Source organism: Zophobas morio, unplaced genomic scaffold, assembly GCF_036711695.1.
Source record: "Zophobas morio isolate AGI-343-1 ecotype UQ-CSIRO unplaced genomic scaffold, CSIRO_AGI_Zmor_V1 ptg000012l, whole genome shotgun sequence".
NCBI classification, from domain to species: domain Eukaryota; kingdom Metazoa; phylum Arthropoda; class Insecta; order Coleoptera; family Tenebrionidae; genus Zophobas; species Zophobas morio.
Window position 1 is genome coordinate 7,473,090 of NW_026972117.1, and position 24,546 is coordinate 7,497,635.

The 24,546-nt window shown below is 31.9% G+C and overlaps 1 protein-coding gene across 1 annotated transcript in view; it reads left to right on the plus strand.

Annotated features, from left to right (window-relative positions):
* The window catches only part of LOC135127714 (uncharacterized), a 33,733-nt gene that overhangs the window by 952 nt on the left and 8,235 nt on the right, over positions 1 to 24,546 (plus strand). The window lies entirely within an intron of this gene.

Here is a 24,546-nt window from a genome sequence, read left to right on the forward strand (position 1 = left end):
ATTCCCAACTTATTTTAACTTCTTAAATTTTCCTTTTAATATATAATATTTAGTTGAAGGTTGTTTTGAAATAAAAACTAAATCAATGTTTTGTAATAAATGACAAAATTTAACAATTAGTCCATATTAGAATGTCAATATTTTTGAAAAAACTAATTTCCAAGTAGTGTTTGTTACACAAATCACAATATCTTTTTGACTTTTGACTCAAATGTTTACTGTTTCAACTTGTAATCTAAATCTAGATTTAACTATATATCCTTAATCTGCTAAAAATTGAATTTCCAAAATTGTAAAAAAATCCTGAAATATTAATACATGTAAAATAAATCAAAAAATTAAACATCAAAAAAAAGAAAGATCTATCAATAAGAGTCTTTTGAAATAATACATAAATAATTTCAACCTTAAACTTCACAGTTCGAATTAAATCTTCTTCCTAATCTAGCCTAACGTACAAACTAAATTTCAGAAATTTGACGCTGAAAATGAAATTTGGAAATTTTTAGAAACGTTTAGAAATATTTGTATCCACAAGAGTATTGATTAAAGATAAAATCAGCCCTTTCAAACAAATCAATAGCTTTTTTCCTGATATGGTGTCTTGAAATAATTTAAAAGAAACTTCCAAAATCGTAAAAAAAATTCAAAGGATTCTACAATTAAGCTCCGTCCATCGGCTTACGACGAATAAAAAAAATCATCAGAATTAAGATCGGGCGGGCGGGGCTTATATTTTTCCTTTTTTTCTTAAGATACATATCCATCTTTTCACACGAAAAACTTAGTTAAACGGGGTCTAATTGCAAAATTGCAAATCCTTATACAAATTTTTCATTTTAAACATGTTTTAAGTTTCATCTTGTGAAAAGAAGTCTACACATATATTAAAACAAAAAGGCAAAATATAAGCCCGCCCACCCGCCCGATCTCAATTGTGATGATTTTTTTTATTCGCCGTGAATCAAGAGGGCGGAGCTTAACTGTAAAATATTTATAACTTTACAAGAAATTACATGTTTTTAATTTGTCATAGAGAAATAAGGTTTTTGCAGTTAAGCTCCGCCTTCTTGGCTCACGATGAATAAAAAAAATCATTACAATTGAGATAGGGTGGGTGGGCGGGGCTACATTTTATAATTCCCCCTTTGGAGTTTAATCATATTAGGCTTAAGTTAAAATTTTTGGAAAAATTACAGTTTTAAACTAATCTTTCTACAGCAGACCACAATTTTATTCTTGGATAATTTTCTAAAAATTTTTATCCACAATAGTGACGACAAAAGGCAAAAGCAGTCCTGTTTAAAAAATTAAAAACTTTTTTTTATATGATGTCTTGAAAGAAAATTTAAAATGAAACCACTTATTCGCTTGAAATGATAAAATTTAATAATTAGATCACAATTAGAACATGCTAAAATTTTTGGAAAAGCTGCAATTTTCAATTAATTTTTCTAGAGCAGATCACAATTATAATCCTTAATGTGCTAGAAATTAAATTTGCAAAATTGTAAAAATGTCCTGAAATATTATTTGCTATTTTCATGTAAAATAAATCGAAAAATAAAACATTAAAAAGAAGAAAGAACTGTCAATAAGATTTTTTTTTCAATAGTACTTACATAAATAATTTCAAAATCGTAAATGGTAAATACAAAAGTATCAAACTAAAAAAATACAAAAAAAGGATCAATAAGAATGTTCTGAAATAAGAAAAAGAAATAAGGATTTTACAATTTAGCTCCGTCCGTCGGCTTAGGACGAATAAATAAAAATCATCAGAATTAAGATAGGGTGGGTGGGCAGGGCTTATATTTTTCCTTTTTTTTTTTTCTTAACATACATATCCATCTTTTCACAACAAGAAACTTAGGACATGGTTAAAAGGAGCCTAATTGCAAAATCGATATTTCCTTATACAAATTTTCCATTTCAAATATGTTTTAAGTTTCATGTTGTGAAAAGAAGTCTACTTAGATTTAAGTTAAAATTTTTGGAAAAATTACAGTTTTCAAGTAATCCTTCTACAGCAGACCAAAATTTTATTCTTAGATAGTTTTCTAAAATTTTGTATCCACAATAGTGATGACCAAAGGCAAAAGCAGTCCTGTTTAAAAAATTAAAAACTTTTTTTTATATTATGTCTTGAAAGAAAATTTAAAATGAAACCACTTATTTGCTTGAAATGATAAAATTAGTAATTAGATCATAATTATAACATGTTAAAATATTTGGCAAAAATGCAATTTTCAATTATTATATAGCAGATCACAATTGTAATTCTTAATGTGCTAGAAATTAAATTTCCAAAATTGGAAAAAAGTCTTGAAATATTATTTGCTGTTTTCATGTAAAATAAATCTAAAAATAAAACATTAAAAAAAAAACTATCAATAAGAATCTTTTGAAATAATGCATAAATAATTTCAACCTTAAACTTCACAGTTCGAATTAAATCTTGTTCCTGACATAAAAACTAAATTTCAGAAATTTGACGCTGAAAATGAAATTTGGAAATTTTTTGAAATCTTCAGAAAAATTTTTATCCACGAGAGTATTGATTAAAGGCAAAATCTGTCCTTTAAAACAAATAAGTAGCTTTTTTCACGATATTGTCTCTTGAAATAATTAAAAAAAAACTTCCAAAATCGTAAATGGTAAATACAAAAGCATCAAATTAAAAAAAATACAAAAAGGATCAATAAGAATTTTCTAAAATAAGAAAAAGAAATAAGGATTTTACAATTTAGCTCCGTCCGTCGGCTTACGACGAATAACAAAAAATCATCAGAATTAAGATAGGGTGAGTGGGCGGGGCTTATATTTTTTCTTTTTTTCTTAATATACATATCCACCTTTTCACAACAAGAAATTTAGGACATGGTTAAACGGAGCCTAATTGCAAAATCGATATTTCCTTATACAAATTTTCCATTCGAAACATGTTCTAAGTTTCATGTTGTGAAAAGAAGTCTACACACATAATAAAACAAAAAGACAAAATATAAGCCCGCCCACCCGCCCCATCTCAATTGTGATGATTTTTTTTATTCGCCGTGAATCAAGAGGGCGGAGCTTAACTGCAAAATACTTATTTCTTTACAAGAAATTAAAACTATGTTTTTGAGTATCCTATTGTTCAAATAATGCTATGTATATTAAGAAACAAAGACAAAATATAAACCCCGCTCACCCACCCCATCTCAATTATGATGATTTTTTTTTATTCGCCGTGAACCAAGGGGGTGGAGCTTAACTGCTAAAATAGTTAGTTCTTTACAAGAAATTACAAGTTTTTAATTTGTCGGAGAGAAATAAGGTGTTTGCAGTTAAGCTCCGCCTTCTTGGCTCATGACGAATAAAGAAAATCGTGACAATTGAGATAGGGTGGGTGGGCGGGGCTACATTTTATAAATCCCACTTTAGAGTTTAATCATATTAGACTTAAGATACAATTTTTGGAAAAATTACAGTTTTCAAGTAATCTTTCTACACCAGACCACAAATTTATTCTTGGATAATTTTCTAAAATAAAACTTCCAAAATTGTGAAACAATCTTCAAATGTTAATATTGGTTTTACTTTTTTGATACGAAATAAAAAAAAATAAAAATTAAAAAAAAAACAAAAACAGGTCAATAAGAAACTTGTGAAAGAATAAATAAATGATTTCAACTTAAAAATTGAAAATTCGAATTAAATATTGCTCCTAGACTGGCTTGATTCAAATACTGAATTTCAAAAGTTTGGTAATAAAAATGAAATTTGTAAATTTTTAGAAATGTTTAGAAAAATTTGTATCCACAAGAGTATTAATTAAAGGCAAAATAAATCCTTTAAAACAAATAAGTAGGCTTTTTTTCATGATATGGTGTCTTGAAATAATTAAAAAAAAACTTCCAAAATCGAAAAAAAATCAAATGCTAACACTGTTAAATACAAAATTGACAAATTAAAAAAAATACAAAAAACGATCAATAAAAATCTTCTGAAATAAGGAAAAGAAATAAGAATTTCACAATTAAGCCCCGTCCCTCGGCTTATGGCGAATAAAAAAAAATCATCAGTATTAAGATGCGGCGGGTGGGCGGGGCTTATATTTTTCCTTTTTTTCTTAATATACATATCTATCTTTTCACAACAAAAATTTAGAACATGGTTAAACGGAGCCTAATTGCATAATCGATATTTCCTTATATAAATTTTCCATTTGAAACATGTTTTAAGTTTCATGTCGTGAAAAGAAGTCTACACACGTATTAAAACAAAAAGACAAAATGTAAGCCCGCCCACCCGGCCTATCTCATTTGTGATGATTTTTTTTATTCGCCGTGAAGCAAGGGGGTGGAGCTTAACTGCTAAAATACTTAGTTCTTTACAAGAACTTGCATGTTTTTAATTTGTCGTAGAGAAATAAGGTTTTTGCAGTTAAGCTCCGCCTTCTTGGCATACGACGAATAAAATAAATCATTACAATTGAGATAGGGTGGGTGGGCGGGGCTACATTTTATAAATGACACTTTATTGAAAATGAAACTTTCAAAATTCTGAAAACATCTGCAAATGTTAATATTGGTTTTGCTATTTCCATACGAAATGAAAAGAAAATTTAAGAATTAAAAAAAAACGGGCCAATAAGAACCTTGTGAAAAAATAAATAAATGATTATAACTTAAAAGTTGAAAATTCGAATTAAATATTGTTCCTGAACTGGCTTGATCCAAAAACTGAATTTCAGAAGTTTGGTACTGAAAATGAAATTTGGAAATTTTTAGAAATGTTTAGAAAAATTTGTATCCACAAGAGTATTGATTAAAGGCAAAATTAATCCTTTAAAAGAAATTAGTAGATTTTTTTCTGATATAGTGTCTTGAAATAATTAAAAAAAACTTCCAAAATCGTAAAAAAAAATCAAATGCTAACACTGTTAAATACAAAATTGACAAATTAAAAAAAATACAAAAAAAGATCAATGAGAATCTTCGGAAATAAGAAAAAGAAATAAGGATTTCACAATTAAGCTCCGTCCCTCGGCTTACCACGAATAAAAAAAATCATCAGAATTACGATAGGGTGGGTGGGCGGGGCTTATATGTTTCCTTTTTTTTTTTCTTAATACACATATATATCTTTTCACAACAAGAAACTTAGGACATGGTTCAACGGAGCGTAATTGCAAAATCGATATTTCCTTTACAAATATTAAAACAAAAAGGCAAAATATAAGCCCGCCCACCCGCCCAATCTCAATTGTGATGATTTTTTTTATTCGCCGTGAATCAAGAGGGCAGAGCTTAACTGCAAAATACTTATTTCTTTACAAGAAATTAAAATCATGTTTTTGAGTATCGTATTGTTCAAATAATGCTATGTATATTAAGAAACAAAGACAAAATATAAACCCCGCCCACCCACCCCATCTCAATTGTGATGATTTTTTTTATTCGCCGTGAATCAAGAGGGCAGAGCTTAACTGCAAAATGCTTATTTCTTTACAAGAAATTAAAAACATGATTTTGAGTTTCGTTTTATTCAAAGAGTACTACTAAAATTTATACTCCAAAATTGTAAAAAAATTCTCCAAAATTAATTTTGGTTTTGTTATTTATTTTATACAAAATAAGTTTACGTGGTTTACCAATAAAAAGTTTCTTCCTTTTTCATTTACTGAAAAATGCATGTTTTTGAAAACAGAAGTTAAGAGCTTTTTATTTCTATTTTCACACTTGTATGCCATTTTGCAGACTAGAGAATACAAAAATACCGATTGCGCATTTCTGTCTGTATGTCATCTGCGGCCTTTAGATCAACTACTTTGTTATGTTGCGTCTACTTTAAAATAACATAAATCATAAAATGCTAAATCATAAAATTGACCTGTATTTTCGATTTTTGAATTTCCAAACAAAATTGGGCCTAGTTTTCAGTTTATCGAGAAATCTTACTTCAAAATTTTGTTACAATTTTTCAACAACTTCAATCTTTATGAAACCTTAAAACATTAAAAAATAAATCTTCATTCAAAAAAACTTTGAATTATCCCAATTTAATAAAGAAATTATTTTGCACAATCCTGGTTTGGAATTGAATTATTCGCAACTCTGGAAGTTGATAGCAAGAACGTCGACATTAAGAAGCGGCAAATATTAACCTCCGTAGTAATGACCTAAAACCACGTTGGCGGCACTCTACATTACTTTCAATGACGTTGCGCTTTTATGACCCAAAGTTGTATGTTAATTATTTTTACTATTATTTCTAAACTACTTGATTATAACATTAGCAATTCCAAGCGCGTTTAAATATCCTTATGAATTACACATTTGTTTAATTTTAAACATGAACGCACACGTGCAGACATACACAATAGGCGAACAATTTACTGAAAAGTGATGTCATAAAAATAAAATAAAAAAAGAATAAAATACTTCACCAAAAACAGTTAACATTCACGTTTTTCAAATTTTATAACCAGATAACAGCTAGCTGATTAAATAAACAACAAATGTGACAGGCAATTGACATTTTATTTTATTGTTTTTCCAAAATACTTTCCATGTTTCGAAAAAATCCACACGCTCACATTCAACAAGTGCATAAAGTTTAATTGCCTTTTTTCCAACAATGCATTAACAAACCATCGGAAGAATTTATTTACCTCGTTTAATTAATTCAATCACTTATCTAACAATCCTTGAACTTCTTTGCCTTACTACTATTCAAATTACTCATCATCCTCGCCATTCAAACAATCAAACTTGCCCAATCGAACGATAATTCTAATAAGCGTCAAAAAGCCACCGTCATTATCATCCAACGGTAGCTCCAAGTGGTAATTAAACGAGATGATGTTCGCGTTAAAGCAAATAAAAGCTTCACACCTCAGTCCAAACAGCCGTCAGCCAAGAAATGAATGGTCCATTGTACAACAATTGGGCAGTAACTAAACACCGCAATTAAACGCGATAAGACAATGATGGCTCGATGCGACCATGGGCTACATTGCAAATTACGTTTGAAAATTAAAAACAGTGAGAACAATCATAATTGGCCGGATTTTGAATTCGGCGCGGTCAATTACAAGCCAGATTAGCATCAGTGCGGTAAATGTCACTTGTTTTGCACTAACGCACGCGTTTATTTTTCTACGACTGGTTTCGACTGTTGCGTAAAATCAAATTATAATGCGCTTTTATTTGTGGGTTGGTCGGAATAGTTCGAATGCATTGCCTCTGTTTACACATTTTCTTTAAAGCTCATGAATATTAACAGTCGCTCATTTACATGATCTACACTCACACTTTTCCTATGACCTAATAGTGTGCGAAATGGTTTTATTTGCATTGTTGTGGTCCACAAAACCTTGTGTGTTTAAATTATTTTTTTGTTGAGAGCGTGAATGGATTTGTCTACTTAGTTTCGTCATTTTTGAATGAAAAGTCGTAAATAATCGCGCGTGTCTGCCGAAACCCTTTAAATAAATTATTTATTATTATGAAGTTATAATTTTAGAACGGTTTTGCCAGAGGCTACCTGATTGTTTATCGTGGGCGTGTGGATATTATTTATGGTGGTTTGTGGATTCTGGGTTCAGTGTGTTGCAAAGCAGGAAAGGAAATCGGTGGTAATAGATATTGAGTTGTATGTAATTAGCGCGAAATGGTGCTTTAGCGTGCGGACTACTTGCACAATTTTTTTTTTAACTTCGTTCCAACAATAAAATTATTTGTAGAGGTGTTTACTCTGATTTACTAATGAGTGCGTCTTTATTGTAGCTTGTCATGAAAATTGCCTGTTTGGTTTTTTAGACGGACGCAGCATACATTCCACAGATTAATTATTTAGAATTTTAAAATCTGCGGCATTGTTAGATTTCGGGTTTTCAGGCAAATAATTTTTCTAAAAACACATTTTCGTAGTCTTGAATTTTAGGGCACATTATTATTTTTTGAAAATTAGGAATTAAGATTCAAGATTTTTGAATTTAACTACAATTTCTACCTAATTTAAGATTTCAAAATTTGAAAATTCAGAGCCCAAAATTGCCTTTAAAATTTCGAAAATACCGTAATTAGAACCTGGTGTGTAAGTTGATAATGAAAATTGTTCAACAAATTCATTCAAAATTAAAATTTGTAAATCTGAGATTCCAGAATTTGAAAATTCAAAGCCAAAAATTGCATTTAAAATTTCAAAATTCTTGTTTTAATTAGATCATTCATATTTTACGAACGGTTGTACGCTGGTGTGACTTGAACTTGGTGTTTATAAATTGAGAGTGGAGATCGAACAAATTTTTAGAAAAATAAAATTTTAGAATCGAAAGTTCGACATTTTGAAAATTTTAAACCCAAAATTTTAAATAAAATTCGAAAGTCAAGGCAGGCCATGTAAGATCGAAATAAAACAACAAATTCATAGAAAATGAAAGTTTTTAGATCCAAAATGTGACAATTTGAAATTTCGAAAATCCGGTCAATTCAGGTAGGTCAATTTTTTTGATACAATCTCGGGTTATACAATTTCTCAATTGAAACTTAAATTAATTTCGTTTATTATAAACCGTAAAATTTTATTGTACAACTTCGAATATGAAATTACGTCATGACGCAAGAAAAATTGATATACATATACAGGGTGATTCAGTAACTGCCATTGTACGGTTTTTGAGGACTATACCTTAAAAATTATTTTTAACTATACCTACAGAGTGTTATGTTTTCAAAGTGTATCACAGCTTAGTTTTTTTTTAGTGAAACCCCCTATATATTTCTAGTACTTTATTGACTTCTTCTTGCGCTCTACAGCCATAGAATATTATTAGCCCCGCCCACCCACCCGGTCTCCTTTTCAATGATTGATTTTATCCAATCTGAATGAAATTAATGATCTTATTCTGAACGGAAATAAAATTAGTCGTTAGAATGAGAAGAAGGGGGATGGGTGGGGCTAGTACTTGCCAAGATAAGACTGATTTTGGCAAATGACATACCTTCCAAGAAAATAGAGGGCGGGTGGGCGGGTCTAGTACTTGCTAAGATAAATCTGATTTTGGAAAATGATATACCTTCCAAGAAACTAGAGGGTGGGTGGGCGGGCCTACTATTTCAGAAGATAAGACTAATTTTCGCATAAAAATTAAAATTTGTAGATCTAAAGTTTGAAAATTTGAGAATTTAAGCCCAAAGCCCTTATTCCTAATTTCTCAACCCTGCTTCTGAAGATGCCACTTACGAAAGTGTGTGAAACGTTGATCCCAAAAACTCAATTAACACGGTCCCAACCCGGAAACCGATCATATATCTTAGATTCTATTATTAATTTCCACTTCCACTAGACAAAAGAAATTAATTTGCCCCGCCCACCCACCCGGTCTCCTTTTCACTGATCGATTTTATCCGATCAACTATATCCGAAAATTAATTGAAGACATTTTTTTATAGATTTCAACAACAAATTTATAGAAAATTAAAGTTTTTAGACCGTCATGTCATTTGCCAAAATCAGTCTTATCTTAGCAAGTACTAGCCCCGCCCACCCACCCTGTCTTATTTTCAGTGATTGATTTTATCCGATCTGAATGAAATGCACGATCTTATACTGAACGGAATTAAAATTAGTCGTTAGAATAAGAAGAAAGGGAGCGAGCGGGGCTAGTACTTGCCAAGATAAGACTAATTTTAGCAAATCACGTACCTTCCAAGAAAACAGGGGCAGGTGGGCGGGGCTAGTATTTGATAAGATAAGACTGATTTTCGCATTTTTGACATTTTCGACAATTTTTCAAGTATATCTGAAAATTAATTGAAGACATTTTATTGTAGATTTCGACAACAATTTTATAGAAAATTAAAATTTTTAGATTCAAAATGTGAAAATTTGAATATTCAGCCCAAAATTGTGTAAAAATTTCGAAAATCAGATCAGCTTAGGTAAGGTCATTTTTTTTGATAAAATCTCGAGATAAAATTAATTTAAGTTTCTCAACTGAAACTTAAATTAATTTTGTATTAAGTTCTTATTTAATACAAACTGTAAAATTTTATTGAATAACTTCGAATATGATATGACGTCATGACATTTCTTAGATAAATCGTAAATTTTTATGTTGCTAATGTTTTGGAAGCGAAAGATTGATATAAATATACAGGGTGATTCAGTAACTGCAATTGTACGGTTTTTGCGGACTATACCTTAAAAATTATTTTTAACTATATACCTACAGATTGTTATGTTTTCAAAGTGTAACACAGCTTAGTTTTTTTTTTAGTGAAACCCCCTATATATTTCTAGTACTTTATTGACTTCTTCTTGCGCTCTACAGCCATAGAACATTACTAGCCCCGCCCACCCACTCGGTCTCCTTTTCAGTGATTGATTTTATCCAATCTGAATGAAATTAATGATCTTATTCTGAAGGGAAAATTAGTCGTTAGAATGAGAAGAAGGGGGAAGGAGCCTAGTATTTGATAAGATAAGACTGATTTTCGCATTTTTGACATTTTCGACAATTTTTCAAGTATATCCGAAAATTAATTGACGACATTTTATTCTAGATTTCGACAACAAATTTATAGAAAATTTAAATTTTTAGATCTAAAGTTGAAAATTTGAGAATTTAAGCCCAAAGCCCTTATTCCTAATTTCTCAACCCTGCTCCTGAAGATGCCACTTACGAAAGTGTGTGAAACGTTGAGACCAAAAACTCAATTAACACGGTCCCAACCCCGAAAACGATTATACATCTTAGATTCTATTATCAGTTTTCACTTCCACTCGACAAAAGAACATCATTTGCCCCGCCCACCCACCCGGTCTCCTTTTCAGTGATCGATTTTATCCGATATGAATGAAATAAATGATCTTATACTGAAAGGAAATAAAATTAGTCGTTAGAATGAGGTGGGCGGGGCTAGTACTTGTCAAGATAAGACTGATGCTGGCAAATGACGTACCTTCCAAGAAAATAGAGGGTGGGTGGGCGGGCTAGTATTTGATAAGATAAGATTGATTTTGGCATTTTTGACATTTTCGACCATTTTCAACTATTTCCGAAAATTAATTGTAGATTTCGATAACAAATTTATAGAAAATTAAAGTTTTTAGATCGACATGTCATTTGCCAAAATCAGTCTTATCTTAGCAAGTACTAGCCCCGCCCACCCACCCTGTCTTCTTTTCAGTGATTTATTTTATCCGATCTTAATGAAATGAATGATCTTATACTGAACGGAAATAAAACTAGTCGTTAGAATGAGAAGAAAGGGGGTGGGCGGGGCTAGTACTTGCCAAGGTAAGACTGATTTTGGCAAATCACGTACCTTCCAAGAAAACAGGGGCGGGTGGGCGGGGCTAGTACTTGCTAAGATAAGACTGATTTTTGCAGATGACATACCTTCCAAGAACATAGAGGGTGGGTGGGCGGGCCTAGTATTTGATAAGATAAGACTGACTTTCACATTTTTGACATTTTCGACAATTTTTCAAGTATATCCGAAAATTAATTGAAGACATTTTATTGTAGATTTCGACAACAAATTTATAGAAAATTAAAGTTTTTAACCGTCATGTCATTTTCCAAAATCAGTCTTATCTTAGCAAGTACTAGCCCCGCCCACCCGCCCTGTCTTATTTTCAGTGATTGATTTTATCCGATCTGAATGAAATGCATGATCTTATACTGAACGGAAATAAAATTAGTCGTTAGAATGAGAAGAGAGGGAGTGGGCGAGGCTAGTACTTGCCAAGATAGGACTGATTTTGGCAAATCACGTACCTTCCAAGAAAACAGGGGCGGGTGGGCGGGGCTAGTACTTGCTAAGATAAGACTGATTTTGGCAGATGACATACCTTCCAAGAACATAGAGGGTGGGTGGGCGGGCCTAGTTTTTGATAAGATAAGACTGATTTTGGCATTTTTGACCATTTTTCAACTATATCTGAAAATTAATTGAAGACATTTTATTTTACAACTTCGAATATGCTATGACGCCTTGACATTTTTTAGATGAATCCTAAATTTTGATTTTGCTAATTTTTGTTGTTTTCAAGGTGTAACAGATTTTTTTTTTATGAAACGCCCAATATATTGTTAGTACTTTGATTGACTATTTCTTGAGCTTTACAGCCACAGTTTATTTTTAAAATTCTGATGTAACGTTGCCACGTTATTCCAATTTTCTTAAAATTTTTTAGTACTGGAAAGTTCCCAAAAAAATATCAGGGGGGTTATTTTTAAAATCTGTCTTACAATATTTGGTGGAGAGATAAATAATATTTATTGTGGTGTAAAGAAAATAAAAGTTTCATATACGTAGTGATTATAAAAAAAAATATTTGGACTGTTTTCAAATATCGATATTTCCGATTTTTGAAAGAAAACACCCGGTATTTTATTATATCTTTTTTTAAGAAATACACTCAATGTATTAGAAAAATGAGAACAGAAAATGGAATAAAATGCAGTAATAGAACACAACACTCTATATAAAAATTTGATTTAATTAATATCACAATAAAGCGTGTACCTTTTTTATCATTCTCCAAATAATGAAACACAGATTTTAAAAATAACCCTGTCGAAATTTTTTGTGAACCATCCCAAAATTTCAAGAAAATTGGAATAACGTGAAAACGTCGCATTGAAATTTCAAAAATAAACTGTAAATATTAAACCTAGAAAGAAACTAATGAGAATATATAAGAATATATAGACCGTTTTATTAAAAATAGAACACTCTGTATATTTAAAAATAATTTTAGAGTATAGTTCTTTCGACTTTAACTATTTTTCTGTCTCTAATAATTAATGAGATATCAAAAACCATGCCCTTAGTGACTCACCCTGTATATTAAAATAAAATATAAGTGTATAGAGTAATTTTAGTATGGGGATTTGATAAAAATATCCTCTAGTAGGCCATAAAATTTATTTCTAAAATAGTGATGTTAACAATGCAATCAATTATTATTTGACAGTTTATTTGACATTTATTTAACCGTAACTGTCAAACCGAACAAGGAATAGCTTAGTGTTCATGGCCTACTAGAGAATTTTTGTGTAGTAGACTTAAAAACAGTGAAAAACAATCATCTAGTTGCCGAAAAATATTAGTTACAAAATAAGGCAAATTTGAGAAAAATTCAATTTTCAAAATTGAAACTGAGTTGAATGAAAACCACCAACATTAAAAATCTTATTATTTCTACTAGGTTTGAGTCGTCCAGATAAAAGTAGTTTTGGAAAAAAAAGGAGTCAAATTTCATTTACTAATTTATGGCCGGACTTTACGAAGTACGAAAACATACTTAAAATAATTTATTAACAAGGAAATGCATAATTTATTTTAATTAATTTCAGGTTTATATAAACAACTACACAAAAAATAGTTATTTTAAACTGATAACGGTTCTTTATACAGTAAATCGGAATTAACATCACAGCAAAAAAGTTTACATATTTTTATTCAATTGAAAGTTTCCAAATTAGTATAAAATATTGTAAAAATTACGTCAAAAATTGTCATTTTCGGGAGTAAAATTCGCCCAAAACTTGTTGCAACAATGTTATTTTATTTTCTTGGTCAAATTAATTTAAAAACTACAATAAAAAAATTAAAACCATACGTTGCAGGTGTTGCTGCATTCTATTTTTAGTCGAATTTGTTGGAATTTTTGTTCAAGGTTGTAGCCGTTTCTGAAAATTCCGAAAATATTATATAAACTCAAGTTTTTTAAAATTAAAACCAGTTGGGTATGAATAAAACGACAATTACCGCATGTCCAAGTACACAACCCATAATGAATTAATTGTAATCCTTCTATATTTATCCTTAGTCCAACAACCTTGGCGTCCACCTACAGTACGCACAAACACAATGAACTCAATAAAACCCAACAAAAACAAAACCAATAAGTCGTCGTAAAATAAAATTAAAATTAAATCTATTAGATTAGTTATTGACAATAAATTGTATAAAGTGCGAGTCCACCAACCCGGAAATCTTTACAATCTCTGCACCTTATTTATTGCAGCGGTGTACATTTACGACGTCCGTCGTGATACATTACATGTTTATGCAGATTTTATAGTGTCACCAACAATTACCCACCGAAAAATCTATTTATCCGTAATTATCTTTCAACAAGCCCGTAATACACGTCTTTAGTGTCTCCCCAGGTGTCAGCACAGCGTGTGTCCACATTTTACAAATTAATTTCGCACTTCACACTCCAAGTTAAGCAAACATATCCATCATAGCGCTTATCCATCAATTCTGATTGACTCTTAGAATAAAACCATTGAGCGGTCCCATCGAAGGCCAACTATTGACTTATGCGTTTTTAAAGAAGCGCTTTCTGGTTTTAAATCATATAAAATTTTACTCGCGCCGACCTTCAGGAAGAAATATGGAAAAGGATGGGAATTCTCCAATTAATGTGATTAATAGTGCAGTCCTTGCCGAATAAATAAATCATCGAAGGTGGGATCGGCGCCGGTCCTTCTTTTTTCCAATGCTAATTTTTTAATTGTTGCTTTGCCCACGTAATTTATAAATTCGGATTTTTGGCATTTGCGCAATTTTGCGGAATGCGGCGCTGAGTCACGAGGCGAAGACGCGAAAATTGTATTTGTGGTTTGAGTGGCACTTGTACACTTTTTCGGGTAGAGCAAATATGGTAGTATTCGGGGAGCACGATTATTTATCGACCTCTCTATTTTGACATTATTTGTCCGGTGAACAAATTTATGTTTTGACTTTAAGACTCTTCGCGTAATAAAATTGATAGCGCCGATGTAATCGGTTCTGTAATACTGCTCCGATATTGTAATAAATATCATTCACGTTTTGTAATTTGACGAATGGAACCTCCTGGCATCAAGTGAACTAAATTTGTTCGAGTGAATATTAATGATTTTCGAACAATTTTCAAAGCGTTTGGTTACAAAGTTACAAAATCGGAGATGTAATGGAATTGCAAGCAAATTGCACCACTGAAAATTTGAGTATTTTTGTAACGACGACGAGATCAGTTACTCGTCCTTGTGATCGAGTTGGGTAATGAGTACATTAGCACACTAGTGCTGTAACTGTCGACACTTTTTTAAATTTATGTGTTTACTTGTTATAACTAAAGCTCGGAATTATATGGTGAAACAACGTGTAAATATGCGCATATATATGCAGTGAAATGTGGCATTATATGCAAAAAATTGATAAAATTTTTTTCATACATTAATTTTTTTCTAGATTTTCCATTTTAAATGAATGTCTTCGATCACTTAAAATATATTTATAGACTGAAAAAGTACGCTCTACATCGACATCTAAAACTTTTGCCAGGCTAGTTAGTCTAGTAAAACCCCCAATTTTACTACCATTTTAGACATGGTTTAAGTTTCTTGTTGCCGAAATAAGTCTACACATATCCAGAACAAAAGGCAAAATGTAGCCCCGCCCACCCACCCTATCTCAATTGTGATGATTTTTTGTATTCGTCGTGAACCAAGGGGGCGGAGCGTAACTGCAAAATCCTTATTTCTCCTCAAGAAATTAAAAACATGTTTTTGAGAACCGTGTTGTTCAAAGAATACTATGTATACCTATTAAGAAAAAAATAACGCCAAAGATTAGTTCACACTCATACCCGCCCCGATTTCATTTCTCACTTGTGATGAATTTTTCATTTGTTGTCAAAGGGGCGGGGCTTAATTGCAAGATCCATATTTGTCTAGCAGAATTTACCATTTTAAACATGTTTTAAGTGTCTTGTTCTGAAAAGACGACCACATATGTTAAAAAGAGGCAAAATATAAGCCCCGCCCACCCACCCTATTTCAATTGTAATGATTTTTAACTGCAAAACGCTTATTTCTCTACGAAAATTGAAAAGCATTTTTTTGAGAATCGTGTTGTTCAAAGAATACTGTGTATATTAAGAACAAATTAAAGCCAAATATTAAGCTCCACCCATACCTGCCCTGATCTAAATAGTAATGAAATTTTCATTCGTTGGCAGACTTAGAGGAGGAGCCTAATTGCAAAATCAATATTTCCTTACAAAAATTTACCATTTTTAAACGTGTTTTAAATTTCTAATAATAAAAAAAAAACATCACGATCGGGATGGGTGGGTGGGCGGGGTTTAGTTTTGCCCTTTTTTCTTATTGTCATATTATTCTTTGAACAACACGATACTGAAAAAAAATGTTTTTCATCTCTTGTAAAGAAATAATTATTTTGCAGTTAAGCTCCACCCCCTTCGTACACGGCAAATAAAAAAATCATCACAATTGAGAAGGGGTGGGTGGGCGGGCTTAAATTTTATCTTTTTGTTTTAATATGTGTAGACTTCTTTTCACAACATGAAAATTTAAATATGTTTAAAATGGAGAATTTGTATAAGGAAATATCTATTTTGCAATTAGGTTGCGCCCCATAATTGCAGAATCCATATTTCCTTGCAAAAATGTCCCATTTTAACAATGTTTTAAGTTTCTTCTTGTGTGAAGATGGCTAAGTATATGAAGAAAAAAAGGGCAAAATATAAGCCCCGCCCACCCACCCTATCTCAATTCTGATGATTTTTTTCATTCGTCGTGAGCCAAGAAGGCGGAGATTAACTGCAAAATCCTTATTTCTCTACAAGAAATTAAAAACAAGTTTTTGAGTATCGTGTTATTCAAAGAATACTGTGTATATTAAGAAAAAATTAAAGCCTAATATTAAGTTCCACCCAAACCTGCCCTGATCTAAAGAGTAATGAAGTTTTCATTAGTTGGCAGCCCTAGAGGAGAAGCCTAGTTGCAAAAATTTACCATTTTAAACGTGTTTAATGTTTATTTTTCCTGTTTTATTTAAAGAATAAAAAAGTCATCACAACTGAGATGGGGTGGGTGGGCGGGGTTTTTATTTTGCTATTTTTTCTTATTCTACATACTATTCTTTGAACGACACAATACTGAAAAACATGTTTTTCATTTCTTGTAAAGAAATAAGTATTTTGCAGTTAAGCTCCGCCCTCTGTTTACCCGGCGAATAAAAAAATCATCACAATTGCGATAGGGCGGGTGGGCGGGCTTATATTTTGTCTTTTTGTTTTAATATATATAGACTTTTTTCACAACATTAAACTTAAAATATGTTTAAAATTGAAAATTTGTATAAGGAAATATCGATTTTGCAATTAGGCTCCGCCCCATAATTGCAGAATGCATATTTCCTTGCAAAAATGTACCATTTTAACCATGTTTTAAGTTTCTTGTTGTGTAAAGATGGCTATGTATATTAAGAAAAAAAGAGCAAAATATAAGCCCCGCCCACCCACCCTGTCTCAATTGTGATGATTTTTTTATTCGCCGTGAGCCAAGAGGGCAGAGATTAACTGCAAAATCCTTATTGCTCTACGAGAAATTAAAAACATGTATTGTTTTTGGGTATCGTGTTGATCAAAGAATACAATGTATATTAAGAAAAAATTGAAACGAAAGATTAAGCCCCACTCATACCTTCCTTGATCTAAATATTAATGAAGTTTTCATTCGTTGGCAGACCTAGGGGAGGAGCCTAATTGCAAAATTTTACCATTTTAAACGTGTTTTAGGTTTCTAAGAATAAAAAAATTATCAGAATTGAGATGGGGTGGGTGGGCGGGATTAATATTTTGCCTTTTTTCCTTATTGTACAAACTATTCTTTGAACAGTACGATACTGAAAAACATGTTTTTCATCTCTTGTACAGAAATAAGTATTTTTCAGTTAAGCTCCGCCCTCCTTCGCACACGGCGAATAAAAAAAATCATTACAATTGAGACAGGGCGGGTGGGCGGGCTTACATTTTGCCTTTTCGTTCTAATATGTGTAGACTTCTTTTCACAACATGAAACTTAAAATCTATATAAAATGGAAAATTTGTATAAGGAAATATCAATTTTGTAATTAGGCTCCGCCCGATAATTGCAGAATCCATTTTTCCTTGCAAAAATGTACCATTTTAACCATGTTTTAAGTTTTTTGTTGTGAAAAAATAGCCATGGATATTAAGAAAAATAGGGCAAAATATAAGCCCCACCCACCCACCCTGTCTCAATTGTGATGATTTTTTTTATTCGTCGTGAGCCAAGAGGGCCGAGATTAACTGCAAAATCCTTATTTCTCCACGAGAAATTAAAAACAAGTTTTTGAGTATAGTGTTATTCAAAGAATATTATGTATATTAAGAAAAAATTAAAGCCAAATATTAAGCTCCACCCATACCTGCCTTTATCTAAATAGTAATGAAGTTTTCATTCGTTGGCAGACCTAGAGGAGGAGCTTAATTGCAAAAATTTACCATTTTAAACGTGTTTTATGTTTCTAAGAATAAAAAAAATCATCACAATTGAGATGTGGTGGGTGGGCGGGGTTTAAATTTTGCTTTTTTTTCTTATTGTACATACTATTCTTTGAACAACACGATACTGAAAAAGATGTTTTTCATCTTTTGTAAAGAAATAAGTATTTTGCAGTTAAGCTCCGCCCCTCTTCGCACACGGCGAATAAAAAAAATCATTACAATTGAGACAGGGTGGGTGGGCGGGCTTACATTTTGCCTTTTCGTTTTGAGATGTGTAGACTTCTTTTCACAACATGAAACTTAAAATCTGTATAAAATAGAAAATTTGTAAAAGGAAATATCGATTTTGCAATTAGACTCCACCCCATAATTGCAGAATCTATATTTTCTGTCAAAAATGTACCATTTTAACTATATAGGAACACAGGCAAAATATAAGGCATACATTTGCAGAAATATCTATATTTACAACATACGGCTTAGAGACCGTTAATTCCAGTAATACGCCTAATTGGGGGTGCCCATAAATGAAGTCTTGGAAAAACCTGTCCGCATTACTAGAAAATGTCGGTATTTATTTACTTTTTTACTGTATTAATATTGTATTAAAATTAATATTTCACCAATTACCACGAAAAATGCAGCAAAAATTTTAAAATATGCATTAAAATGCATTTAACATTAAAATATGCAATAAAATTCCGCTAAATCTCAGTTCATTTCCTTTTCGTGGTAGAGATTTCCAGAAATGTAAATTCGATAAAACTAGATGATGTGTAGAAATCCTCGTTCCGAATAGCCCAGATCGTATCATCTCGTGACGCAACAACCCACAATTAATCACCGAATCCCAACCGTACACCGCAATGTGACAGTCGTTGAAAGGCTGAATATGATTGATGGGCGACTTTGAAAACTATAACACAACATCACGATTCCACCGAAAGACGACCTTTGTGCGTGTAATCGCTAATTAGGAAAACCTCTAGTGCTCCCACAAATATATCACGATGGCGAAACACATGAAGAAATAATTTGCCGGCCGAGGTGCAATGGGTTTGACTGTGCTGGGCCGTGGGAGTGCGCCTCACTCACAAAACAATGAATTACGTTAAACTGTTTCGGTTAAATAATACGGATTTTAATTGCTGGAAGACTTTCGAATGGGAATTGGGTAAGTGACATTAATATAGCCGCGTTTACCGAACAGATGGAGCGTTGATATCTCCGACCGAATTCACAAAGGGCGCTGATCGCTTGCCCAATCCTGGCGTATCTAGAAAGTCTGGTCAGTTGAGCCGCATCCTTCCGCCCATTGTGGTCTGGAGCGCTCACCAGCCTTAACCTATGCATACACCGGTCACGACTATTCAAACTAAGCATCCGGTTGCGGCATGCAATGCCTGGATTGAACTTTGTTTGCGATTGCAACGCATGCCATATGTGGGAGGACGAAAATGGGACGAAGTCGCAGACGTTGACATTCCTGAATATCATCCCCGGGCGCGGGAGGTAGCGGCCGTGACCGCCTTGGGAAACCTCACGAAAACTGGGTGATAATTGATTTTTGATTGATTTTGGACGTTTTGGGTTGTAATCAATCATGCGGTGAGCGACGAGGTCTTGATTCGGCTGGGTTGGTCATGGTTTCCGCTGGGTTGCTAATTTTGACGTGTGTTTAGACTGTTTAGGTTGTTTGAGCTTCCTACTGGTTTTGCGGTTTTATGGAGTGTCAAAGTGCTACTGCGGGAGCGTTGGGATTGATGTTATGGTCGTTTAATTTGCGGTTTGGAAAGAATGCACGAATGTGGGTTAACACGAAGAACGAAATAGTTTATTCGTAATTTTTGGTTTTTGCACATTAAAGTGTCGTGTAGAAATCCGACAAACATCTGATGACGATGAAATTTAAATTCTTCTACTACATTCTTTTAAAGATTGCAAAACATTCCTTCAAGTAACATATTCCTACACGTATAGTTTATGAATTCGTGCTGATATCTAGATTTTTGGAAAAAAAGTCAAAAGTGTCTCCTAACTACGAAACCGAATGCTCTGAAATCTTGAAACTTTGTAAGGGTGCCCAATAGCAGACCGAAAAATGAGCTAAATAGACTTTGAAAAAAAGATCGACATTTCAATTGATAGATTATGTCTAAATCTCTGGGGAAGACACAATATTTTTTATAATAAGTGATTGTTTAGTGTTTAATTAATCGTTCATTCTTCGAAGGAAATTGCATTTTTAGAGGAGGAGAGAGCATTTTTTGCTTCAACTTTTATATCAGTGCAAAGACAACATTGAGCTCTATGGGGAAGACCCGGTCATTTTTGTTTAAAATTTATATTTATCAAAATATTTGCTTTTTAAAAAAATACTGACTAATGAAAATAAAGTGAAACTAGGCAACCCTATTTACAAAGTTTTCCGTTTCAATAAATGGCTGAGTTTTACACAGCAGAGAGCCTTGCCGACCGACCCTTTCAGGTAATCAGTCCAGGTACTTTAGGTCATAAAACTCATAAATACTCTTAGCTGACCAACACTGTTGAAACTCTTTTACAAGTCGACTTCTTTCATTGCTGACATAATTTGATTTAAAAGTATGCAAATTTTTATAATTTTATATATTCTACTAAAATATTTTCTTTGAAAAAATTATTCAAATATTTTTTATTAATCTGTCATTTTATATATTAACCAATACACAAAACTGACAAGATTTAGATTCTCATCACTTCACTAACCACTTATTTACCTGAACAATCATATGTATTTAAATTTAATTTTTTCATACTCTTTTCCGCACCACCTATGAGGTAGAGTATTATAGGCACGTTTTTTACGTGATATCTCCAGTAAACCTATTCCAATATTACTATTTATTCCTGTGTGTGTTTATACTAGAAGGGCAAAAGATTTATATGAACTACACATGACGCGAATGTAAATAAAAAATTTTAATTGTACATTTTTTTCTTTACAATTTGTCTAATGGGTTGACTTGTTTAATAACGAGAATCTACTCTCTCCGGAAGTAAGGCATATAAATAAAATTTTTCTAGGGCTCTTATCATATTATTTTCCCAAAACTTATCATCTCGTGGAATTAAGCATTATTTAAATTGGACATTTTATATATTTCTACGATAGCGTTTTTGTTTATTAAGCCGTCTAGCGATGCCGCTAAAAATGTACAAACCGCATTGTCTTATTGTTAGTTTGGTGTTATTGCAAAATGCTTCAGTTGCCCTTGCTTCATTTTCTATGATTTTGGGAGAGTACATGGTGAACTAGATTTGCAGGGATGTAAAATGTTTTTCACAGTACAGTAGGATTAGCCGTGTTACTTGTTCTCTCATTTTGCCAATTTTACCAAAATATCGTTCGGTTAGTCTAAAGGATTTTTCTGCGCACCATTCTGGATTATTGCGTTCGCCAATTGTGTTTTGTTCGATTAAAATGACATCAACGTTTGAAAGTTTTTTGAGAAATACTTTTTGCGCTGTGACATATCAGGTATTTCAACTGCCTCATTAGATACATCGTCGCCCGAGAACTTGTATGATCCACAGACCGGAGCGCGCTCATGCGAATGTCGACTCTATAAGCCTCCAGAAATTGTGCGGGAAATAGTTATTATTTAGATGCTTTTGTTTACACACGTCTCACATGTTTAACTCGATTTTGACACGCAAATATTTTTTTGTTTTACTAAGAATTAATACTTTCATTGCGTTTGATACTAACGTCCTAAATTAGCAATACTAGTGGAACAGTAATCATGCAATAGATTTTTTTGGGAAAGTACAGTTATTTTTATGTTTTAGCAGCAATGTGTTCTATTTTCTATTAATTTTTACATATTTTTAGTCACAATTTTGGTAGTTATTTTTTACTTTTATTTTTAGCAATAATAAATAGTCTAAACATGAAAAAATAAAAAAAAAATAAAATTGGAAAATCTAAAATTTAGAAATCGAGAAATTTAACAATCGTATAATTGAAAAATCGAAACATCGAAAAACTGGAAAATCGAAAAATTAAAAAAAAATGGAAAATCAGAAATTTAATGAATTCCGAAAATTGAAAAACTGAAATATGCATAGAAGAACTGAAAACTCGAGAAATCGAAAAATCTAGAATTTTAAGAATTGAAAAATTAAAATATCGAAAAGTTGAAAAATTGCAAAATCGTATCATTGAAACATGGGACAATTGAGAAATCGAAAAATAAAAAAAATAGAGAAATCGAAAATTTGAAGAATGGAAAAATTGAAAATGTCAAAAATTAAAATACTGAAAAATTGAAACATCAAAAGTTGAAAAATCGAAAAACCAAGAAGCCGAAAAATTTCAATAATGTATTTATAAACCACAAATTCAGGATTATGCTACTAAAAAATTGATAACTTCATCTCAAAATTTTGCCGAATAAATTCTACTAAAAATGTGCAAAATATGATGAGTTTTTACTTGTAATTTATCATTGCATTCATATTTTTTAGATTTGCTTATATACCTAGGTGGCTCAAAAAAATTAGTGAATGAGTCAATTTATTCTATTGATTAAATCAGTCTCGACTCACTCCATTTTCCCAGAAATTTTTGAAATACTGTTATTTTTAATCTAATCCACACTGATTTACGTGTCCTTGCAAAATGTTGATGATTTCATAACAAAATTGTGTACCTAAAGTAAAAATTTAACTCGAAAATGCTGGATATGTTTCACTGTATTTTAGGTGCGACGGAAGTTCTGTCGGAACAATTTTCCACCATTTTTTTTTGCTGTTATATTTGAACAAAAACAGTTTATTTTATAAATTTTTAAAACATTATAAAGAAAATAAAAAGTTGTGTTAGACTGAACCTTGTGGGTTTCTCAATCTATTTTCCGCAGCATTTTAAACTTTCAACTCAATTTCTTTCAAAATACATAGAAATGGATTTCGATGGTTATTTCCCTGTACCCTTCATTTGAAAATAAATAAGCTTATCTGGTGTTGTTTACCGATTTGCATTTTATGACGGACTCCCTACAGTGACCACAATCTCTCGGGTTTTTGGGTCGGTACCTGCGGTGGATCGGTACTTTGGGATGCATAGTTACAAAAAATAATTCTTCTCACTGAAACCATCTCAAAAATGGTGCCGAAAAAATCCTATCCAAAATAAGCAAAATATTATGACTCCGTAATTGTGGTTATCAATGCATTTATTCTTTCTATAATTATTTCTTCAAGGTGACTTAAAAAAATTAATGAATGAGCCAATCTGAAAATTGTATAACTTTAGACCATTTTTTTTAATAAAACATGAACGTGCTCGCTGTGCTCGCATTCTAAGCGTGACAGAAGTGATCAAGAAAGAATCTCAGCAAAACTGTCTAGGTTTTGCCGTAATAATGAACCTCTAGACTTATTACTTAAAAAAAATGAACGATTTAGAATGCGAGCGCAGCGAGCACGTTCAGGTATCTGGGGTTTCTCAAACATTTTCCAGATTCACCCTTTTTAATCACTAAAAGATTTTCTCATTAACAATAATTTAGCTTCCCGGGGACTATTAATTTTGAATAAATCCTAAATGTGCTCGTTGCACTCGCACTCTGAATGAACTTTTCTTAATCAATTAGTGTCATAAAAACATTCACAAATGTACGGTCAGCAAGCCTGGTTAGTTTTTATTATAATAATTCTTGAGATCTCCCTGTCAAGGTAAATTACTCTAAAATGCGAGCGCAGAGAGCACTTTAAGGATATTTCAGTCCCACAGACTTAGTAATCAACAATTTCTAAACTCACATTTTTAAACAACAAAAATGTTCCTAATAATTTAGCTTCTCAGGGACACTCACACAGGCAAACTGTCTAAGTTTTGTTGTAATAATAAATTTCTACATTTTATCGCTTAAAAAAAACAAACCATTAGAACGCGAGCGCAGCGAGCATGTTCAGGTTTTTTTAAACTTTATGCTTTTTTTTTCTAAATATGTGTAGAGGTGTAGACTTACTTCGACAACAAGAAATTTAAAACCTGGTTCAAATGGTACACTTTTGCAGGAAAAAATATATATATATATATATATTAGGGTGATTCAAAAAAAAAAAATAATTTTTTTTTTCGTGTCAAAGAGGTTCAAAAGTTTCTTTTCAACGTAAAAAAATACCAGTTAAAAGTTGAGCTCTTAATATTAATATTAAGAC